General features: G+C 40.8%; 1 protein-coding gene across 2 annotated transcripts in view; it reads right to left on the reverse strand.

The window, feature by feature from the left end:
- npffr1l2 (neuropeptide FF receptor 1 like 2) overlaps positions 1 to 13,616 on the reverse strand; it is an 88,418-nt gene extending 74,802 nt beyond the window's left edge. Inside the window, exon 1 of one of the 2 annotated variants that reach the window (XM_040050129.1) lies at positions 13,412 to 13,616. The gene's annotated coding sequence lies outside the window, so the exon portion shown is untranslated. Of the gene's footprint in view, positions 1 to 7,305; positions 7,532 to 13,411 lie in introns of those variants that run through there. The other variant, XM_040050128.1, reaches the window with a different exon arrangement.
- Positions 13,617 to 17,214: the final 3,598 nt, after the last annotated feature.

Raw genomic sequence — 17,214 nt, forward strand, 5'->3', positions numbered from 1 at the left:
GAATTACAGCCTTGCAGTTGTAGCTCTTCTAATATATGAATTGGAGAGTGAAGACATTTAATAGGTGGGCAGCAAAGATAAATGTCACCATGATCAAAAAAACTTTCTTTTGTTTTTTCCCCCCCTTGAAGAATCATCAGGAATTTGACCTTTGAAACTGAGCATCATCCTCAGAACTGTGATAACTCTGAAATAAGAAAACTAATAATATATTTGGTGAATATTTGGTGTATGTATTTTAAAATAAATCAGACCATCATTCAAACAAAGTGGTATCTGTTTTTTTGTGAAAGCTATTCAGAGGAACGAGGAAAGGCAAGCTGCTGCCAGACTGGAGCACCCTAAGTAAATATGAGCAGGTACAAAATTAATATGTAAACCAGAGGATTATAGAGTTTATAAAATCAATAAATAAATTAGTATATACATATATCAGTGCATACAAAGGTTGTTTCAATGCAGTGCAGTAACACAACATTTCCTAATTTGATTTGCTTTCCTCTCACTCTCAGTGACAGACACTGGAGTTTGTTCCCATCCTGGCAACAAACAGTTCCAACTTCTGCAATCTGGTAGAAGGTTCCGCATCTTCCGGGCAAGGACAGAGAGACTCAAGAGGAGCTTCTATCCCCAAGCCATCCGGGCCCTAAACACACACACCCGCCCTCTCACATCATCTATAATTGACTGAGACAGGACTCTTCCAGACACTAAACCCAGGCACAATGTACATTCCAAATTCCTTTAATTTTAAATATGTTTATATTGTCTATCCTGTAAAATAGTCAGATGTCTATTCATATTAATGTACAGAATTCACCTGCTTGCTGCTACTACTGCACATTCACCCAATGTATATACTATATATATATAATGTTCTTCCTCTACACCCCCCCCCCAAATTTTGCACATGTCAAGGAGAGTGTCAGGCTACATTTCACTGTGTGTTACACTTGTATAACTATGCATGTGACAAATAAAGAACCTTGAACCTTGAACACTGTGACGATTGTGTCTCCCAGAAAATAGCAAACCCGTATGCTGCTCACTGAGAGTCTTGGAGCAGCTGCTGGGTTACTGTACGAGTAGCCATGGCAAATTAAATGAACTGTATGCAGTTGTATACCTGGCAGTGATATTTGACAAATTTGTATGTAAATCTATGTAGCTCTTTATGAGGACTTGATGTGGATTTTGTTTTGTGTTGGATTTCTTTAGAGTTGCATTTAAATTTGAAATCCTCTATTTTACACTCATTCGTGCAATAGTTTGGGATACAGTCTCATTTAAGGAACAAAAGGGTGTCACACAAAGTGGAAAATAGTGGCAGGTTATCCTTTAAATAAATATGAAAATCAGATTAACACACGTTGTGTCATTTACTGTCTGTTTGTGGGTGTGTGTGTCTGGTTGTATTCCAACAGGTTGTGCACATTCATGCCATATGTCATTTGTAATAATTACATTTTGGTTTTCTCTACCACAGCACTGGAAATGAAATGAGAGCCAAATCCTGTCATATTCTCCTGATACAGCTTGTGCGGTACCAAACTAGGAGTCCCATATATTCTAGTTTATCCCAAACTTTTTCACATTATAAAAGATAAATGGGTGACTCAGTTTCATATAGGAGAGCTTGAGATTGACACTGCACTACCATCCACTAGTGCGCACCCATCTCTGACTGAATTGTTCGTTGATGAATTGATGCAGGGACTGAATGTTGGACAAAAAAGGAGGAAAATGCAGGGAATAGAAAGGGTGGAACTTCTAGCTGGGCTGCTTCTGAGTTGTTTTCAGCTCTGCACTGTGAGCACATAAATGCTTCAGATAAGAAACGAGAAATCAGTGAAATCAAAATCCTGCAAAGGCAGTGCATTCAGGGTGCATCTTGCAGTCTTTTTCGCTGTCCAAGTGCAAACACGACTCTGAACAAGTTTAGATGATGTGTAAATGAAAATTGAATGCAGTGATTTGCAAATCTCATAAACCCGTATTTGATGCATAAAAGGACGTAGAGCTTTTAAACAGGGAAAATGTACAATTTTAAGACATTTGTTGTAATGTACTGTAGATGATGACATGTTCAAAGTCTTTGCAATTGATCCACAATTTGCACATAGTTCTCTGCAGATTGGTAAGCATCTGCTCATCTTTACTTCTTTAAAACATCTTCTGGATGCTCTGTTTATACTCGGTCATGTTACTGAACTGTTTCCACCTATTTGCTGCTCCCGTCAGCAGCAAGGAATTGAACATCATATTTTAAATAAGCTTTTCATGAAATGGTAAAATGTTGCAGTTTAAACATCTGAAGCATTTTTGGTGTTCTATTGTTTTTCATTCAGTTTTTTTTTTTTTTTTAATATTTTACACAGAATCCCAACTTTTTGAATTGAGGTTGTGGTAAACGACAACAACAAAACAGATCACTCACATTGCTGCATTAAACAGACTTTTCTTTCCAACCTTCTGGCTGTCCCACTTTTATGGATTTTCACTCTATTTTTGCAAAGAATTCATTATTGAAATTCCAGTTAAAATGCCTCAACAGTGATTCCTAGAGGACAGGCAAGAGACCAGACAGTAGGAGGGATTAGAGAAAAGGAACTCCAATGTCAACTTATTGTCTTTTACTTATGTTCATGCTAACATGCTACTGGCCAAGCACGAGTGAAATGATGAGGAGTTCCCTTGAAGTGTCAAAACAACCACTAGAATGCAATATTAACGCTGCACTGGGAATCTATTATAATCTACAAGTGTTCACCACTGGTATAAACCTGTTAAGCAACAGAACAGCTTTTAAGGTATAAAGTAAAAAAGCTTTATAATGTATTACTGAAAAATCTCTGCCCAGCCAGAAGAGTCACATACTTATATTTTGTTGGAAGACGTTGAACTTTGATGGCAACTAATTTCAATAAGTTTATGCAATGTCACAACATGCTTTTCCACCCAGAGTTGCACTAGAGCTTGTACTGATGATTGGAGAGTTGGACCACTTCACAAGTCTTCTCCAGCACGTCTCACAGATTCTCAATGAGGTTAAAGTGTGAGAATTTCTTTCACAGTGTGAGCCTGATGAATCCTGCCATTGTAGAATATGCTTGTGTGGTCCCCTCTGCTTATGCAAGGTGCCCATGTACCTTTTTCCTGAATTTATGATCAAGGTTCAGTCAGTGGGAAGACAATATTGACAATAATATGTTACACAAATTTAACAAGATAAAAAGTATGAGCTTCAAACTAATACCGATGCCCTAAAAAATCAAAGTGATCATCCTGTAGACACAATAAACTTTGGTCTCCAGAGTCCTTGGAGAAAATGGAGATGCTGACTGATTCTCACACAAACAGGTAGTACTGACATCGACTACAATGCCTCGACTAATGCCACAGCCATGAACAGCAACAGAACTCTGATCTTCAGCTGTAACATTGTTTCTTCACGTTTTCAGAAACAAATATGCAAATGAAGCTCATCACACCAGTTCACAAGCCTGTTCACTCCAACTTTATAGCAGGAAATGTCAGAGTTACTGTGAGTAAGATAAGAATCACTGCGTTTAGGCAGAATTACAAAATATATTGGTTAGCATGGGAGCTAGCAGTTTTGTTGAATAAAGACAACGATGAGCTCAGGGCTCGCAAAATTTCAAAATCCCTGGTAGCCCTTCGGGCAGGGACTCTTCAGTTTTTGGTAGCCCAAAATAAATTTAAGTAGCCCGAATAAAAAAGAAAGCAATTTTTTGATTGATGTTTTGTTTCCTGTTTTGTTTCCGTTACAATATTATACTTTAATGTATAATATTGTAACAGAAACAAAACATTAATCAAAAAATTGTTGAAACACAAATTACAACATTGTATAAAAATTACAGTCATCAACTCAAATACTTGGTTCTAATTGAACAGAAATTTCTATGAACTTGTAAGAACTGTGTAGGACATGAATCAGTCTGTGTCAGATCCTGAATTTGAAATTTCCGCTGAAGTCACGGGTAACAGGCAAGTGGAACCAAGATCGAGGCCATTTGCTTTTTGAAGTTTGCAAAGACTGCTAAATTGTGCCAGTGGTAGTTCACTCTTTGCAACATAGCACGCTGTTCTAAACAGATTTTTCAGGTTTATTTTTAGTATGTTATTTGCAATTGGTGTTTGTTCTGGGAAAGATATTGCAGACTGAGCAATAATGCATTTCTTGCATTTCTCATGGGTTCTAATGGGGGCCTTTCTTAAAATGACTGGTCCCAGTAACAAAGGCGCTTGTCGACTCAGAAATCGAGGGAAAACCAACAACACACCCGGCAGAACATTATGTTATTTACCAGAGGTGGGACCAAGTCATTGTTTTGCAAGTCTCAAGTAAGTCTCAAGTCTTTATCCTCAAGTCTCAAGTCAAGTCTCAAGTAATGTCAGGCAAGTCAGAGTCGAGTCTCAAGTCACTGGTGTAAAAGTCCAAGTAAGTCACAAGTCTGAAATTTTGAATTTCAAGTCCTTTCGAGTCTTTAAAAAAAAAACGAAAAAAAGCATGTTGCAGTTATATGCTAAATGTAAATATTAGACCATGTAATTTTTAAATCTGTGTTTTTCTCAACACATGACAAAATAGTGAACTTAGAAAATATACACAAATTGTGAAATTGCACCTCTTTAAAATGCAGCTCAATTAAACCTAGCTCCAAGAATAATTTTCACCGACAGTTCTGAGATAAGCTGCATGTTATTCTTGGATGCGGTTGTAGGACCGGCTTTAAAATCGCATGACAAAAATATCATACATAAATAAATGATTATTTTTTTTAAAATATCATTTAAAAAAAAACTGCATCACCAACGTAGCCTGGAAAACATTTGCTAGTTAGATGAAGTCAGCTATCTCATCGTAGCATATTTATATGCATATTTATAATTATACGGTTCTTGTGAGTGCATACACTCATGAAGTTTAGTAACTTCCGGTCACTGCAACAAGCCCAGGTACAGTTTACCGACGGATGGGTGCAGGACCTTGAAATGCACCGTGTAGAACGAAAGACCATCGTACGTATCATAAGTTTACCAGGCTCACAAATCGTCGTCATAAATACACATTCGTTAACCGTTTATTAATAGGACCTTTGAGCTCAATGGTAATTAATTAGCAGTGGAAATAATTTCTGGTACCCGTTACAGAAATGTAGCAGTGACAATAATATTGTATGCTGTAATCGTACTGGGCAATTAGTGATACAAAACAACTGTTTTACCCTGTGAATAAAAGTATATGTTTTTGTCAGTGTACCATAATAACAGAAGCGAAACGCAATATTGTGTCAGGACAATTCACTATTTATGCACAATAAACAAAGGAGCATAGCGCGACAATTTCTGTTCAGCGCCAGACTTGCTTGTAACCTATATCACCAATTATGTTATGAAAATGACGCATTAACTACAACAGCAGACTGACCTGTGTGGAAATGCTTGGAGCAGACTAACCTGTGAGCTGGAGTGTTCTGAGACGTTATATTTGGTCTTTGAATGGCTGCAATCCAGTCGCGTCTTTGTTACTTCGGAAAAATGGCTCGAACAATTTCTCTTCAACGACGTAATCCGATAACAACCGATCTCTTTACCCGTCGGCTTCCCGTGGCTGTCATGCGACCGGCTATTGCAGTTAATAATACAACAGCTTCTTGACATTTTTGTGTTTCTTTTTATCGCTGTGTAACTGATTTTAATTGAAAGCCTGCGTGCGCTAGTACCGCTTGCCACGAGTTCCCAGAATCCTTTGCGGTTCTACCCGTGAATGACGTCACATTTTCAATCTCTATATAATATGCATGTTAAATTTTATATTTGGGGTAAAATATCAAGTCTTTTCAAGTAAACCGGTTCAAGTCCAATTCAAGTCCCAGGTCATTAGTGTAAAAGTCCAAGTCAAGTCACAAGTCTTAGAACATTTTTTCAAGTCAAGTCTAAAGTCATAAAATTAATGACTCGAGTCTGACTCGAGTCCAAGTCATGTGACTCGAGTCCACACCTCTGTTATTTACACGGGTGCACATAAGTGGTCCGCATGTGCGCATTCGCTGTCAAAATAAAAGACGCGCACCAGATAAGAAGTTGCAACGCGCGTTTGCGTCCATATAAAAAGCACTGTTTTTGTCCGCTAGAGTGGGATTTTCACAGCACATTCTGCACCACATCTCTGTGCGTTCATCATTTGTTTGAAGCCAGCTCACCTCCTGCAACCACTTTTCCGAGAATACGCGCTTCTTTTGTGGTTCGGACTCCTTCTGACATTTCTTTGGAGGTGGAGGAACACCAAAGTAATTGCTTAAAGGAGCTTCTTCGACATCTTTAAGAGTTCTAAACAAATGTCTGTCCTCCTCCAGAAAATCTTATGTACGCAAACACGCGTTGCAACTTCTTATCTTGTTGCGCGTTTTTTATTTTGACAGCGAATGCGCACCTGCGGACCACTTATGTGCAGCCCTGGTTATTTAGCTCGTCATATTGCAGCCACAGAAATTCTTTTGTCCATGAAACCATAAAGTTGCACTTTCTTTTTGCCTTATAGTCTGATTTGTCATAACTTTTCCGTTTTGTGGTAAGCTTTTCTTTGGCTGTCACTTCTTCACCCTGACCTGTCTTATTTGGCTCAGCAGAGCTAAAATATAAATCCTGCTGCTTTTACACACGCACTCACATAACGCTCAGCGATTCTCTGCACGATCAACCTCTCACGTGTTTAAGCTTGCTGCGGGAGATTTCACTTGTCATGTTTGCATAGTAAGCTAACGATTAATAAGACGATGTCAGAGGAATTGGTGCGAACTCACCAATCAGTGCTGTCGCTCTCTATACACAGTTCGCACGATTGCAAAGTGAAAGCAAAAAACAAGCGCAAATTCAAACACGATTTCAATATGTCACATATTGACAGTGGCTCACCGATGCCAATGACATAATTACCCAGCTACATTTCCGAAAGAATGCAAAAGCATTGACATATATTCTTCCTTCCTATGACAGCCCGACGGGCAGGGCAGGGCAAACAAGTACATAAAAAGCAGTCTGGCATATGCAACAGGGTGCTTCAAAAAAAGTGCAGTACTGGGGAGATGGTATCATCTGTGAAGTGTTTTCTGCTACAGGCAAAGTGAAAATCCAATGCACGAGTTAGCTTCTTGTAGCAGCTCAAATAGTTAAGCTAATGGAGTCAATGGATTTTGACTGGGGAGCGTGGCAAGAACAGATGGAGAGCTTTGCTGGGACAACGGGCTGTGCTGCCTGAGCTTTAAAAGATTTACTCACCTGGCACTTGATCCTGGTAACGACTACTGCATGGGCTACGCAACGGAGGATGTTTTTCTCTGTGTTAATGTCTCACTGGCTGGATTTCTTCTGGCCTTAAAAGATCCAAAGAAGAGAGAAGGCCTTTAGGTCTATCCTGCACTCATACCATTGCATGCAACAGGACCCACAGCAGCTGTGACGATAATCTCCCAACATGTCAAATCAGTGTAACTCTAAAGAAGGAGGAAGAACTCACAACACGGTTCTTTTTTTCATAACTTCAGGTAACACAAGCATTTCTGCCACTGGCACAAGCTTCATTAATTATTCATAACTTTTAATTAGTGGAAACAGGAAGGATCAGTCAGCAGCGCTCAGAGACACACAGTGATGTTACAGTTTAAACATTTGTTGTGCAGCAGCTGTCTTCAGGAAGATGGGATGTTTTTATTTAAAGGTCTGATGTGTCGACTAAAGTCAAGAATATCATTCTTGATATGGGTTTTCCCCCCCAATCTGCTGCCATAATTACTGTGCTGTTATTGATGACCTCATCAGTAACTAACAAAACATGGCAACGAGTATCTTGGTAATTCGTTACTAATTAGTTGTCTGGGCTATTAGTATTGTGCTGCCGGTTCTCCTAAAATGTACATCAGTATTCCTCTCTGGGCCGACTGGAAGCTGACAGGCTTCTAGGCAAACATGATGCGTGCAGTTCATTCCCCTCCACAGCCCGCAGCGACCATTTTTAAGAAGCCATCATTCCACTTTAAGTTGACCAGAGGGAAGTAGAGATAAACAGCTAAATAGTGTAAAATAACATGGTGCCACTGGTTTTCCTTTTATCCTCAATTTTTTGAGTCACCAGCTTGCAGCCTCCCCAGTAAGACAGCAGCTTTAGGAGCCTGCATTTATGTTCTTTCCTGCAAAGGTAACCTTTACCCGACTTCTTTTCTTTTTAGCAAACAAGTGCAATTTTGACAGTTCGTCTGTTTTTCCTACTACAGTAGCAAAACAAAGAAAGCCATCATGACAGCTCCTGGAACTTAGACTTTAAGTGTTAAATGAGTAAAATTACACAAAAATGTTAACTGAAAATGTTCCAGAAAAAAAATGTTAATGTCGGTAAGAATACTGGAAAAACTGACAGAAAAACAGTTAAAAGACCAGAATTGATTTCCTCCTTATCCGGTTGTTCAGTCTGACGTCACTAGCTGGGTCTGGGCCTAAACTCTGCTGCAGGTCCATATATCAAACGATCACTATGGCATCACTGAGAGTTGAAAAAACTGTCTAAAGTCTTTCATCTTTAATAAAATGATCAGCGTTCTGCTCTACCAGGTGTAACAATTGAGTTTAACATCCAGGCATCCATGAAAACGGAATTTATGACATTTAACGGAGTTAGAAGTTAGCAGGGAGTTAGCTCGCTAGCTTCTATCTAAATACAATATAGTTGGGCTAGCTGGTATATAATGATGTGCTACATAACCGCTAGCGACACAGCTATGTTAGCATAATATAAACAAGCTAACTTTTTTCCCACTCGATAAAAGTTAACGTGAGTGTTCTCGGTGGTCAGGAACAAATGTAATCGCATGGCAGGATGCTGTAAAAGGACCAAACTTCAGCCAGGAGAACAACTGAGATAATCCATCCACAATACGAGGTTAGTCATTCATATACTGCTGCATGGGCTGGGCTGTAGTTACATCCTAAGGTTTTAAAAACTGAGCTTAAATAAATGATTAGCGGTAATAAAAGCCGAGGGAGGTCAACAGTGATCACTGACTGTTTTAGGAGCTTTTTGAGATCAAATAGAAGAAAATACATAACATTAAACATGTTAACAACACAAAAGCCATATTAAACGCAGACTACTTTAGACCCGGAAGTAGGATTCGTCGCGTCATCACTGAACAACCGGATTGTAGCTACTTATTGGGGTTGTTGTAGCTCAGGTCAGCCACTAACCAGAAGGTCGGTGGTTCAATCCCAGGCTGCTCCAGGCTACATGCCAAATATCCTTGGGCAAGATACTAACCCTATGTTTGCCTACTGGTGGTGGTCAGAGGGTCCGGTGGCACCAGTGTCCAGTAGCCTCACCTCTGTCAGTGCGCCCCAGGGCAGCTGTAGCTACAATGTAGCTTACCATCACCAGTGTGAATGTGTGTGTGAATGACTGAATGTAGTGTAAAGTTAGTGTGTAGTGACACTAATATTTAACTTCTGAATAATTTACTTATCAAAACAAAGACATTCACACCATGAATGAAAAGCAGACACAATAAAGAGATATTTGACAGCGATGAAAAGAAAAAATGGGCAACGCTTCGGAGACAAACAAGAAATAAGGAATAAATTAATCATCTGCAAAAATGAAGAAGAAAAAGAAGCCCAAAAAAACCATGACATGTGACAAAGCCTCTTTCGTTCAACTGGATCAAACAAGATCAGTGCATTCACTCAAAAACTTGATATTTATGTACTCAGCATTCCCTTCATCAAGTCGCCTTGATGAAGGGAATGCTGATTCCTGTGAGCATTTTAGTGAATATACTAATACCAGTGATTTCAGAGCGATCAGTGATTGCATGCCTTAGAGAACAAATCGTTCCCTTGAGAGCATCCTTTCAAAAATTCTCCCCAAGATCCATTTAATGCAGCTGCTGGTCTTACTTCTGCTGAAGAGGAGCAGGTCATCCAGACAACAATGTTGATGTTCAGTGAAAAACACCATCTTTGCAGCCCACGACTGCTACAGAAATACATCTTAAACTCTTGATAAAGGACACTTACTGTTACAATTCTGCCAAAGTCAGTTTATATTTCACTTTTCTCTTTTTGAAAAAGCACAAAGCTCACACAGAAATCTAGATGTAGAAAAGAAATTACTAAAGAACGTGTGCTACAGACACGATGGAAGCGGGTAATTGCCTGTTTTAGAAGTTTTGCCCTTCACTTGTGAAGAAATGCTGCTCAGTCCGAGTCATCATCCAATTATTCCAACATGCCAGGTTCTTGAAAGCATGCATGCACTTGCGTTTCTTGAGTACATAATATACTGTGAATGTAGTATGCTGGACAGTTTTAAGTACATCTGAATTGGCAACTCAACTATAGATTGTGGAAAAGGACAAAAAACATGTCACGGTTCTGGGTCAGGTTCGACCCAGCATTTTGAGTTCTTATGTTTTGGTTTATTTTTGAATGACTGTTTTGTTTCTCTGATGCTATGATGATTATTATTATTAGAGCTCCATGTTTCTGTTTATCCGTGTTTAAGGATTTGTTGTTTCATGTATTGTTTGAGTTGCATGTGTTATATTCTGTCTGCGTCTTTGTTTAGTGGTTTCTTGTTTCCTGTTCTTATTGTGAAGGTCTGTGTCTCATGTGAGTGTGTTCAGTTCTACTGCTCCCCTGTCTCGTTAGTCCAATTTCTCCCAGCTGTGTCTTCCTCCTGTTGCCCATTCCCTGATTACCACCCTGTGTATATTAGCCCTGTGTTTTCCTGTGCTCAGTGTCGTGTTGTACCATCACATTATGCCTGTGTGTTTCTGTTCTCAGTGGTCACTTCATGTTTGGTCTTCATGCCAGCAATAAAGCTGAGGTTTTGAGTTGTATTCAGTGTCCGAGTCTCGCATTTGGATCCTCCTCTCCATCCGCCTGCACACAGAGCCCTGACAAAACAGCACACCAGAAGTACTGCATGGAGAGATGTACAGCAGAAGCTAGCATGGGTACAGTGACACAGAACGCACTGATTGAAGGAGATGAAAGACTGCCACTAACTTGTTCAGTCTGAAGCAGCAAAACTTGAGGTGGTTTGGCTACATTAGGTCTGACATTCGATTTTTAGTATGAAGAAAAATCCTGGTACTTAACTAAAACTGGTCACCTGACATCTTTACCCAGACTGATGCTGTCTGGAATCCTTAGTAATTTTGTTTGTATTTGGCAATCCGTGCTTCCATATTTCACTCCTTGCAAATGTCAGCGCCCCACAGGCTTCTTTTTTTCTTTTTATTTATTTATTCATTTATACATGAGGTCCTACCTGCACTCCAAACCAGCAAACTGGAGGTGCTGGTGTAACATCGAACACCTTCAGATCCTTTGGTACGTCTGTGCTTATTATTTTTAAAAGGTGAGGCAGTGAATCCGAGAACCTCCACCTATCAGATCAACAAGACTGTCATTCTTTGCATACAAAGGCTCATAGTGTATTACTTAAGATAACTGCTTAAAGCCACCATGTAACTTCGCATTCCATGTTTTTTCCTCTTAAATCTCCTGTACTGAACACACACCAAAAGCAAGAAAATTTCTCTCCGACTGTCCTAAATTCATCATCGAAGAGCATGCACAACAAGCCTGCTGCAGCTCGACATATATATATAACAAAAAGCACCAACCAGGTCCTTTTAAATCGCGCCACCAACTTTAATAACGAGATAGATGAAAGGTAAAGAGTTTGTATTAAATCATTTGATGCAGTGTTTGAAGGCTTCTGAAAAGCTCACGTTTGAATAAGTTTAACAAACTGGTTTTTTGTTTTATTTTTTATCGTTTTTCTTAAGCGCATCGAAAGAAACAGATACAGGCAGTAGCAGTTTTTGATACGGGCGACACGGGCGGTTGCCCGGGGCGGCATCACACGCATGGGCAACAAATAAAAATAAAAAAATTGCTCGTACTCATGCTGCCCCGATGTCATGCCAGCGCATATTGGGGGTGGCATTGTCACCGATCGGTTTTCTATCGCCCATTTGCTGGGAGTAAGGGCGCCCTCCGTTTGCGAGGTGCGCCTGCTGCTTGCGGCACAGGGAGGAGAGGGCAGGGCGGTGGGGGGATTCTCTGGCTGGCTGGAGCAGCATCTAATAACCAGCTCGCAAAATAAAACAAAATAAAAACAAACTAACGAACACGAAAACACCAGACATTATAATACAGACTTATAATTTGCGCCGATGTTTTTTCGAAATTCTATACGCGAAAAGTGAGCGCGAGAGCCCTCGGTGCGCCTGCTTGCTGCTGAAGTCAAAGTAAACTTTATTGTCATCTCCGCTACATACAGTCCAGTATATAGAGAGACGAGACGACGAGGCTCCAGTTACAGCAGTGCAAGTAAACAAACAATATATATAAGAAGAGTAAAAAAATAAATATACACTTCAGGACTAGTGGTAAAGGGATCAATAACAATTTAAAATTCATGATTTACAGTTTGATGATTTAAAGTCTCACACACAACCCCTCTAAAGGGGAGGGAGACCGGCTGCTTCCAAGTAGACCACATTTCATTCATAATGTTGTAAATCCAAGCCCATTATGTATTCATAATTTGAATCCTGGGTTGTGCGAAATCCTCGAAATAAACCCTAGACAAAGTGAACTAAGGTGTATGTTTATTAGGTTATGTTGTGGTGATCCCTGAGTTGGGGGGTGGGTGTTCATACTGGAGTGCAAAATTAAAACCAATGGAAGATGGACAAGAAAAGTTCAAAGCCATCATGTCTTCAGTTTAGAAAAAACAGAAAAGAAGAGGAGGAGAAACGAGCAAAAGATACAGGTAAGCAGATGTGTCATTGGATAATGGCAGGTCATCCTGAAACTATCAGAATCAGAATACTTTATTAATCCCTAAGGAAATGATGTGGGTTGCAGTTGCTCCAAGAAGAAATGGTAAAAATAGTAACAGTAACAGACTAAACTCCAAACATTACATTATGTTACAGATTTTAATATTAATTAGTCATTGTCAGTTGTTGAGTTGTTCTGTTCTCATTGTATGATGAATTATGATGGCTGTTTGGTGGCTGTTTGCATACTATGCGCACTCTCTCTCTCTTCATATGTGTGTGTGTTTCTCTGGTGAAATTCAGTATGGTTCCGACAACAGTTTTATGTTAATGTACAATCCATAATATGTTTTGTGTGTGTGTGTGTGTGTGTGTGTGTGTGTGTGTGTGTGTGTGTGTGTGTGTGTGTGTGCGTGCGCGCGCGCCCAGGGCGCCAAACAGGCTAGGACCGCCACTGGATACAGGGGATGTTATCCCCCAACCCCCTTGCTTTTCTTGGCACTGAGGTAAAAGTAAAATATGTGAAAATGAAAACCTACCTCTGTGGTGTCCGGCTCCACTGCTGGAAAAAGAGTCAATAGTAGAGGAGAAGCGACAGAGGTCCTCAGCGTAGTGCGCGGCGCTCCGACATCTAACTGTTTACATAGTTTTAATAAAGAACCTTCAGTAATGTTCCTTCAGAAAAATAGTCACAATTTAGAAGTCCGTCTACAGTTCATAGGAAGTTACCGGCGGTCTGCAGCCACGTACTCCAGTCCGACTGACTGCGCGCAGCAGAGACAGCGATGTGTGCCGCGGTGAGCAGCACACTGAGTGTCTCAAGCCACGAGGTCCATTTATATGTTAAACCCGGTTTATATAAGCAAACGTGGCAAATAGTTCCAACAGATCCTCACGACCTCCTGATGAAAAGGCAGACAGCAAATGGATTTTATATAAAGTGTAAATACATTTTAACGCTGCAAGTTAGTGCCAAAGATAAGATCAAATTAGTTTATTGTCTTTCATTGGAGACTTAAACTTCAGTGGTATCGCTGCGGCGTAATGAAAGAATGAATGCAGACTTTTGAATAAATAACAGATGAATAATACTAAAAATAATAATGATATAGTCCACTACAATACATTTCCCAAGTCCGCAAAAAGCCGTGTAATAAAACCCCAAAATAAATGTTTTTTGTTTTGTTTTTGTTTTTTTTGACAGGGCCAAAAAGTGTAAGCTACACTACACTACACGCTAGAAAAGTGCTCCTCTGCAAGAAGAGGGTGTACTTCAGACATGGGGCGGCATAAGAGTGGGGGAAGGTGCACTGGTGGACTACATCTTACAACGGGCTGCTTAATCAGAAGGCGGTGGTTAGATGGAGGAACTTTAAGACGGACGATTGTCGCACATAACTCACTTCCCACCTCTTCCTTTGCCACCTCTCTTTGCTGGGCCCCTAGTCTCCCAGTACTGTCTTCATCGCGCTGACTATCCACCAGGTTTCCTTCACTTCTTTCCTTTGTCTAGAGCCAAACACCAAACAGCTGACCTTGAATCTTGCAGCAAGAGCTGTCCCGCTGACATAGTACTGATTCCTAATCCTGTTACTGATGATGATGATGATAATCCGGATGAAAGCCACAAGCTGAAACACATCTGTCAAGCAATTAAGTTGTTCTTGTACACCACAGGTGTTGTTAGAGCTGCTTCACACTCTTGCGGTTACTTCCCACTCAATTCTTCATCTTTAAGTTTCAGTGTATATATGGATATAGTCTTCTTTTTATTGTTCTATTTTTTTTTTGTTATGATATTCTGCCCTTCACCATTTTTCTGTGAGATTAAAAGAAAAAAAGTGTATTTGTCACATGCTGTAAATTTACTGTTTAAATCGTTGTTACACCTGAGACCAAAGAATACAACAGTAGCAGCGCTGCTTCCTCGCCTCCTCTGCTGGCATTTCTGGTGGGAGCTACAAAGATGTACTAAGATGAAAAAGTAATTTTCAGAAAAGTTGATGAGATAGTAGCGAGTAAATAAAGAGCAGAGCTTCTACATTAAGCCTGTGGACTGAGGAAGATGAATTTGTGGAGCATAATAATTATATTAAGACACTGAATTGGAGAAAATAGTTATTCTTACCAAGGTCATCTAGTCATCATTTACCTGAGTTGAATTTTCTTTAGTAGCTAAAGCTGGAGTTCTATCAAATTTTACTTTGTGTAGTGTGTGAATGTGTGTGTGTGAATGGGTGAATGACTGAATGTAGTGTAAAGCGCTTTGGGGTCCTTAGGGACTGAGTAAAGCGCTATACAAATGCAGGCCATTTTTACCATTTACTTTTGATTTTAAAATTGAAGCTACAAAAAGAACTCGCTGTATTGAAAGATGTATTAAAATACTTTAAGGCATGAGTTAAAGGAGATAAATGAAGACTAAGAGAAAAATCTCAAAATGGATGATGGGGAAAGAGAAACATTGCAATGTCAGTCAGAAAATTCTTGTGTCCACGTAGGAAAAAAAAATCTCACAGTCAGCAGGACTGAGTAAAAAGGATATGGGACTTCATGGTGTTATGCAGAAGTTCTGGCTAGAAACGCATCAGAAACAAAAGATCTCATAATGGCAACCAATTAAAAACAATTAAAAAGTGATGGATAAAATTAGGGATGCACCGATACCGATACCGGTATCGCTGCTGGGCCTTTTTAACCACCGCCGTGGTATTTGCAGTCCAGGAGAGGTCATCAGAGATGTGCACGCCCAGAAACCTCATGGAGTGTACCCTCTCCACACAGTTCCCGTGGATGTAGAGTGGGGCCGGGTCTGCTCTGCCCTTCCTGAAGTCCAAGATAAGTTCTTTAGTTTCCGTGGTGTTCAGTTGGAGGTTGTTAACTGAACACCACTCAGTCAGTCTGTTGACCTCATCTCTGTAGTCCGACTCATCCCCCCTTGAGATGAGTCCAACCACTGTGGTGTCATCCGCGAACTTTATGATGGTGTTTGAGAGATGGGTAGGGGAGCAGTCGGATGTGTAGAGCGTAAACAGGAGGGGACTCAAAACACATCCTTGTGGAGACCCGGTGCTGAGTGTGATGGTGCTGGACAGGTGGGGGCCGAGTCTGACAGACTGTGGTCTATTTGTCAGGAAGTCCGTGATCCAGAGGCAGATGGGGGTGGAGAGTCCCAGGTGAGACAGTTTCTGGACCAGGATCTCCGGGATGATATGATTGAATGCTGAGCTAAAGTCCAGGAAGAGCATTCTCACATAGCTTCCTCGGTGCTCCAGGTGACTCAGCGCAGTGTGGAGCGCTATGGTGATAGCGTCCTCGGTGGATCGATTTGTCCTGTAGGCAAATTGGTGGGGGTCCAGAGTGGGAGGCAGACCGGCCCTGATGTGCTGACAGACCAGTCTCTCAAAGCACTTCATCACTACAGGCGTAAGTGCAACAGGCCTGTAGTCATTTGGGCTGGCCACAGCTGTCTTCTTGGCGATGGGGATGATGGTGGAGGTTTTGAGGCAGGGCGGGACGGTGTTTGATGACAAGGAAAGGTTGAAGATTTTAGTGAAGACTCCGGTCAGTTCGTCAGCACATGCTCTGAGAACCTTTCCATGTATTCCATCAGGACCTGCCGCCTTCCTGGGATTCACTGACCTTAGAACACACCTCACTTGATGCTCCCTGAGTGTTAGTGTGCCAGTGCTGGGGGCGGGTGGAAGTGGTGTGACAGCCAGGGGCGGAGCGTGGGGGTGGCTTACTGGGCTTAAGCCCGGGTTGTTTTGTCAGAAGCCCGGGGTATTTTGGAGTGTAATTTTTTCATAGTTAGATGCCTGGCTGACAACTGTATAAAACAAAAAGTACACACAATATATTCGAAGCACATAGTGCACACTGTGGGAATTTACGACTGTGCGTGAATCCCCCCCTGATATTGGTATGATCCAAGCTCAGGCACTAAGTGACTGAGCGAGGGGGCGGGGCAGCTGCTGCCCGTGAGTGCGCTGTTGGAGAGACGGAGCCAGCCATACTAAGGAGAGCTTAAGTTCGACCAGGTACCAAAGCAAATCATTCGTACCGTACAAATAATGTAAATATGACGGTGCATCACGAAAGATTGATATCAAACTGATCACTTGACCAATATTACGTTACTTGCTCTTCAAGTGAATCAACAAATGGCGAAATGAAAAGCCGAACAACAACAATGCTGTTTCTTTAGAGAGTCTTAGCTTACGTGTGTTTATTTCATATTTTCAGTTCTTACCCTCCCCGACTAAATCGGTTTCAGTTATGTACTGAAATATAAGAATGGACATTAGAGGCTTCTTTCAAAGAAAAAAACTCAGGTAAATGT

This window comes from Simochromis diagramma, unplaced genomic scaffold (assembly GCF_900408965.1).
Source record: "Simochromis diagramma unplaced genomic scaffold, fSimDia1.1 OVJJ01000159.1, whole genome shotgun sequence".
In the NCBI taxonomy this organism is placed as follows: Eukaryota; Metazoa; Chordata; class Actinopteri; order Cichliformes; family Cichlidae; genus Simochromis; species Simochromis diagramma.